The following is a 7,686-nucleotide window of genomic DNA, read 5'->3' on the forward strand; positions in this document are numbered from 1 at the left end:
AATGCCAATACTAGAGGCGCCACAACCTTTTTTTTTACCACTGTCAAAAGTCGGTGGTGTCACCTGTTAAATAGATCTACCCATTACAGTTAAAATACTGAATAATTGTTGCATGAACTGATGAATGTGTTTCACTAATTTTGTGTCGTAACCACTGAAATGGCCCATCACACAAGGGATTACATGACAAGCAATAGTATTCAACACGAATAAATCCTTCCGGCAGTTGGCGTTCACGTTGACAAGAAAACAAATCATTGCTCCATACCACATATGTTTTTAGTTAAGAGTGGGGAGAAAAAAAGCAAAACAGCTGTTAATGCAAACAGAAAATATATTTACACCATTAGAATGACAGAGTTGCCATGCATTTTAAAAGTAGTTTGACAATATGCAATGTTTTCATTGAAAGCCAGAATTGATTGCATTATGGACACAGCCACTGCATTCATTTCTGCAGTTTTCTACATTAGATATTTAGCCCAACTTTTTAATGCAATTACACTGCTTTCCTTGCTCACTGTTTTGTGGGCATCTGCCTCACACTTGGGAGCTACATGTGAGCTGTGAACGTCAGTGTGAAATAATTAACAGTTCGGAGAATTAAGTTTGAATTACCTTTATTATTACTGATCTTATCATTGTTATTAGATGCAAACCTGTGACTGTCACATAGGCTGTTCTGGCAATCTGTAAAAAAATGATCATTCAGTTATCACATAATCTTTGCATTAGTGTGATTTATGCAACAGTTAAACTTGATCCTTTCCTGAGAAGTTCACTCAAGCAAGTTTTTTCTTCGTTCTTTCAAGTTGGCGCTTGATTCGCCCTCATTCAGTAAACTTTCAGTTCAGCACGATATAGTTATAGAGTTGTCGTGGTTTGGAATACGGAAGTCAAGTCAAACATACCAAAAATCCTATTATTTCGGTACAACATATCCATACTGTCTGCAACATGCCACGCTTGATGGGATGTTACTCCACAGTAGACTGCTGTGCTGCATTGGGAGTAATCTCTTTATTTATCTCTCATTTAAACTCTGACTGCAGTAATTTGTTTCTGCACATGACCACCATCACCCAACAAATGCTAAATAACATTATTTCTATCCAAAAGTCCTGCGTCTCTGTCCAACAAAATTGTATTTATTCTCCAGAGTTCTACTACGGTCCATATTCCCCAATCCTTCGTACCTGTCCATTGTAACACTCTGTACAACTCATGTATTGACTGCAGCCAAGGCGGACAGACAGGGCGTGAACATGAATTAAGTAGGATGCAGCAGCACTTATGCCACAGCAGGCTTGACTGATGCGCCATGATGACTCCCAGGGTCATTACATGACAGTTAAGTTGATAGATACCATCGACAGAGGGGTAATTCTCCCACTGACAGACTTGCCACCCTCCACAGTGATGAAATGCGGATCTGATGAATGTTTTCACACATTCTCCGAGTCCTGGTCTTCTTTTTTGGATGGAACAGGCTGATTTTTAATCAGGCCATGTCAGAGGAGTTGTGAAGCTCCATTACTGACTAAAAATAAAATGTAACGAATTTGAGGACAGGCACAACTGCCAAAGTGGGAAGACATGAATGATCCGGATCTACAGATTCAACGAACGATTATTTATCAAATACTGTAGACGAATGCCTTGGTTATTCCTATATTTTAGTTTGTAAAACACATTAAAAACCTCTAAAAAATTTCAATAACAATGTCTCCAAACCAAAAGTGATGGCTTGTAATACCGACGGCACTAAAACTAAACATGTCTACAGTGATATACATATGAAAAATATGTAGGAAAGTAGTAAAATCATATTTTTGAAATGTTGGAATCAGCAGCTGTTGAGCCTTTGTTTTTGACATATGACTTAAAAGGAAAGTGGAGGGAAAATCATTTTCTGCCAATTTTAATAGTCAGAAATAATTGCTAATGTTCCAGGCCTCATTAATATGCCCCCGGAAAATCATCCATCAATGCTGAGCACTCCCACTGTGGAGTTTGTGTGGTGTTCAAAGGTTAAAAGCTCTTTTGGTGTAGAATCCCTTTGGAGTACCAACATGAGAGTACAGTTTAGAGTGTGTCCCTCTGAAGCTCACCACTTCTTGCATGGGTTAATCCGATTTTTATTATAAATGCACTTCTTTATCTGCAGCATGTTGATTGTGCACTGGAACTGCAGTTCTGTTGTTAAGCAAAGATCGATGGTCATTCCTTCTAATCTTTTCAATTTCAGTTGTCCTTAAGGTCCAAGAAATCCATTTCTCTGTCTCCTAATGTGACGCAGCCTTTAACCTTTGAACTCAACGCGGGTCAAAAAACAGACTGGCTAATCAATACAAGAACAGCGGGGGTTTCTGTGTGACGGTGGGAACGAAACATCATTTGTCATCTGAGGTCAGAGTAACTGATGATTGATTTTCATTGATAAATGGTGATAAACTGGAGTTTAACCCATTTCCCCTGACACAGATGCACCCATTTGTCCACAGTTAGCCTTTCTCGATACACACGGTCAGTTTGAGATCAGGTGGCAGTGAGTTTATCAGAAACTTTCACCTGTTTGGTTGGATTAAATGGTTCATATTTGCTTCCACGAATGGACAGACATAAACAAGTCTTCCTTTCATTATTATACCACGTTCGGGACTTTCTGTCCTGTTTCTGGATCATCCTTCATCTCTGTCTAAAACACACTGTCAATAATTCATGGTCAGAAGCCCTCGCAGCAGTATGACTGTCAGGATGCTATGTTTAAACACACATACACGTGCACTTGCGGGTGATTGTTATGTGGGGATACCTTTCACACATTGTGAATGGTGTTTTGAACAATTCATGGGCTTTTAGTTTGCACTCCCACAGCGTTAATGAGTTGCACTTTTCTTATTTGGCCTTAAACTCTGGAACAGACAGGGAAAAGTAGGATTAACGAAACACACAAAGCAATTCATAATGTTAATTTATAAGCCTGACAGCGTGCATGTGTAAGGGGTCTGTTGTTCTGTAACAGCAAAGCTTCTGACAGCTCACCTCCCATCTCCTTTTTTCTTCAAATAAAACAAAAACAAACCAAACCAAAAAAAAAAAAAAAAAAAATAGAAGCTCATATATGGTGTCTCCCCCTGCTGTGGGAGTCACATCACTGATGCAGCTGCGCTTCCATGAAGCGCTCAATAGACAGATAAACAAGCACCTAACACGAACACGCACAGAGAAAACACACACACACACACATACACACAAACATGGGGCAGCGTTGGGGAGCTATCACTCCTCTCGGTGTACTGCAGTCCATCGACCCTGCATGGACGCTCTCAGCTGGGTACGTGTCATCCACAGCAGCCCTACCTGTTAGGGGAAGAGCGAGGGTTGTGAAGGCTGTGAGGAAGTTGGAAATATGGTGGGGGATGAGCATGCAGAGGGTGGGAGAGGGTGACATGTGCCCAGCAAAAAAGGAGTGTGCTGGTGCATATGCAGTCTGCTCTCTGGCTTCAGAGTTGAACAGGGTCAGATGTGAAATGTGGTTGTCTGTCAGATGGTACACTGCATCATAGCTTCCAGGGAGACAGGTCCCCCCCCCGAGTCTCTGAGTCTCTCTCCTCCTCTTCTATTGACCGTCAGGTTGCTTTCTGGCTCCTGTTTACTCACCTCATGTCTCCCATCTCTCTTTAATAGGTGTCTGTGGTGATGTTGCCATGTCCCAGCTGCCATCTGCTCCCATCCTTAATTCAGGTAAGACATCTACTTCCTCTGTTTTTTTTTTTTTTTTACTTATTTGGCTAAGTGAATATATACTGTATCAGTAAATTGTTGACACTTTGGAAAAGGATCAGAGAAAATCAAAACAGCTCCCCAGCAGTTGATTAACTTACATTTACATACAGTGAAGTGTGATGACTGACAGGGCTCTGTCCAAAGGTAACAAAATCCACACCGGCACTTTTAAAGTTCATTCAAACCAACGAACAATGACCCAATGAAAAGAGTTTTATAGGTTATGTCATGGAGTATGACTATATATATGAGTTACTGACCTCTCTGATGTTGGTAGCAGTGCGCTCATTTAACTCTCAGCAGGAAAGCGAAAAAACCTTTTATATCTGTACAAACTGTGTTGCGTTGATTACACATCACACACAGGGTTATGGGTAATCAAGGTCATATTACACTGCAGTGGGTACACCACATGGGATTTTTGGGTTTGCCAGCGCTCTCCACAGCAACCGTTTTACATAAAGATCTGGTTGTACAGACAATATTTTTGGGTACGTTTCCCTTCTCTGCTTGAAAATGTTTCAAGTTATGAATGAAATTAAATGAAGAACAATGATAACGATGAGCAAGCAAATGCGTAGGCACCATGCAGCCCTGATGAAAAGCTGTGTTTTGCCGCCAACAAGATACCTTTAAATGTAAGAGGCTTTCTGAATTTTGCATTATCCTTTTACAGTCTCTACGGTTGCCTGGTTTGATTCCATGATTGCATAACTTGTGAATGTGACACTGTTCTTCAGCTTAATATTTCATTGCTTAGACTAAAATTTGAAACAGTAATATTACTTTGACGGACAGATAATCCCAGCAGTTTTATTTACTGTGTATAAAGTTCCACGGCCTGTAGCCACTGGCTACGTGGAATGAGAGGAAAAGTAAATCATCGGTCTGATGTCTGATGTGGAAAATATGCTGAATACAAGACTGTGATATTTCAAATGTGTGTAGTGCATTAATAACTTAAAAACAACATCTTGTCCTTGGCAATATTTTTGGTAATGAAACAAGAAGGGACAGAAAGTGCAATATTGTCTGTTTCACAGTGTGTGTTTTGCTTGCACAGTTGCTCTTGAGACAGGAAGCTGGGTTTGGGCACTTTCCAAGAGGTTATAATGAAGCAAACATTCATTTTCAGTGGACACCATGAGAACAGTGTCGAGCTGCTGGGAGATATTATTTGGCACGTTTCTAGAAAATTGACTTCAAGAGCTGCCAATTGCGTTAAAGCATAGTGTCAAAGTAAGGCATCGAGCAAAATTCGTTGTCTACGCTACACAAAAAGCACACACATACACAGACACGTCTTGTTACACTGCCGTACTCATAAGTGAACTCATCACAAAGTTGACCTCTGAGTTATTTTCAAAGTTCCCACTAATAATGATGTAAGTTTGTTTAGAGTTCATTTCCAGGCCTTGCAGCTATTTTTGGTGGAATGCAGGGAATCAATTCAAAGGGATCTTCTTTTTTCTTTTTTTTTTACATGAAAACATGCAGGGGACAGACACATATCAAGTATGTGCATCAGCTTTGGGAATAGACATAAATATTTCATTGACACTATTCATGTATGGACCCAAAAACAGACGTTAAGTGAAATTATATGTCTGTCAAATGTCGGGTGGTCTCCTCTGGGATGTTGACAGGGAGCAAGTTCTTGAGGTAAAAGAATATATTTAGGAACATCATACATATTTTACTTGTGGTTCAAAAAGTGCGTTGGCAATCCGGTTCTTCCTATCATTATCTTTTATCATGCAGCCCAGCTCTTTTAATTTAGATCTCTTGATTGAGAGAGATGGGAGATAAAATGTAGAAATAATCTGCTTTTAGGTCAACCCCTCAGTGTGTTTCTCAGGTGTGTGTTTGTGCAAGTGTATGAGCTTGAGTGCTCGCGTGTGCATGCTTGTCTCGATGTGTGTCATAGAGCAGTGTCAAAGGTATGGCAGCCGCCTTCAGAAAAATCTCAGCTGCCTGCATCTAAGAGAAGCTTTCATCCTCCTACCTGCTCGCCAAAGACGGGACACACGCACACACACACACACAGACTCTCTTTCTTTAGCACACACAAATTGCCGTTTAGGATGGAGATGCCAGCAATCAACAGAAATTTCAGTAAAAAGTCTGAGACTTGTTTTAGATTGCTCTTCATAGTGAAAACTTCAACTTCTGTTTTATCTCGCCAAAGGACCGAAGAGACATGAGAGAATTTAAAAGAAGAAAGCTTTTTTCCACTTAGGCTTTTTACAGAGTTTGCATTAACTAGACAGTTTAAAAGATATAAACAAAAAAGAACAAGACTATGTTGAGAAAAGATTATATGTAATGTCTTACAGATAAAAAAACAAACCAAAAAAAAAAAATAACAATAGAGCAAAGCGGACAATATGGTGGCTTTGATATTCAGTTCCACCAGGTATTAACATAAAATACGTTTGGATAAGTCATCTGGTTAACACGCAGTGTATAACGTAATAGACAGCACATTCAGACAAACTATTATAACCGGATCTCAACTAGGTGGAAGTTAATCGACAAAGTTTGGCCCCATTTTTGCAGAACCAACTGCACTAACCACATGGTTATGCCAACTTCTCCAGCAAAGCATACTGTCATGTCATAAAGGGTGAATGTTAAAGTTCAATAGGGACTGATACAATAAATATATTGACAAATTGGAAGCAGCTATTTTATCCAAGTGTAAAAGTGTTCATAGCTGTAATTATTAAAAAAAGAAAAAAGAAAAAAGAAAAAAAAATGTCCATCCAAATCAAAATGAAGATCATAATCCTATATTAATCCCTTCAATGGGGAAATTTGCAATGACAATAAATATATTAAAGTGGCGGCTAATAGACAGACAGATAATGCCAATGGGCCCTAAAATTCACCTGACAGATTAATCTAAATCCCTGTTTTCATGCTGTCCACAGACGACTTGAAAAATAAGTGGAGCGTCATTTTCCTTGACTGGTTTGTTGGCAAATTCAGTAGCTGCACGAAGCGGGTTAGGCTGTCTCCAGCAGTAGTGGAGGAGGAGTACATTAGTGAATGAAATCAAAACACAGGGTGATAACTTTAATTGAGTTGTAAGCTATGATAAGCAGCATCAGCTGTTGTTGGCCTCATTGTTGTCAGTTAGTTTCTTTCATGGTAAGATACATTCAGTCTTCACACTGTAATTACACAGGTGAGAGGGGGAGCAATAAATCTGATAATACACACAGGCACATGGACACACACACACACGTGCGCACACATACTTAGGGGTATAAACTCGACCAGCCGAGAATGGACGAGCAGAGAATTGTTGGAACAGAGATCAGATTAGAGAAGCTTTTCTGATCTGTGGCATGAGAAGGCTGGGCTCCTGTATCAACCAGCCATCTAAACTGGCTAATCCTGGTACGACCAGGGGCAAACACACAACTACACACAACTACACACACATACACACAGATACTTTCGAGAAGAAAGTTTACAGGGTGATGTAAGAGACGGTGAGGTTAGAGAACAGCGGGGTAAAATCTCCAAACAGCTCCTTATCCCTTGTAGTCGTGGCCTGGCGTTGGCTGGCTGGCTGTGAAGTGGAAATGACTTTGAGCCCTTGTTACCAGTGTCCCCAAGCCCAACAAAGGTCTGCTTTGCTGTGTTTAAACTCCATGGGAACAGTTACAAAAGTATTCCATTGTAAAGCCTCTGACAGCTTTTTGATTTGTTCTTACATGTCTTCCTGAATCATGTCTCCGTTGTCTCCCCCTCTCTTCTCTCCAAGCAGGACTGATGTCCAGATGGTGTGCCCCTCCATGTGCAGTTCAGTTCAGCTCTCCCTGAGCGTTTCATGGGCCACAAACCCACCCGAGTGTCCACGGCTGCTTGACTCAAACCCAGCGCACA

This window comes from Echeneis naucrates, chromosome 16 (assembly GCF_900963305.1).
Source record: "Echeneis naucrates chromosome 16, fEcheNa1.1, whole genome shotgun sequence".
Classification (NCBI taxonomy): Eukaryota; Metazoa; Chordata; class Actinopteri; order Carangiformes; family Echeneidae; genus Echeneis; species Echeneis naucrates.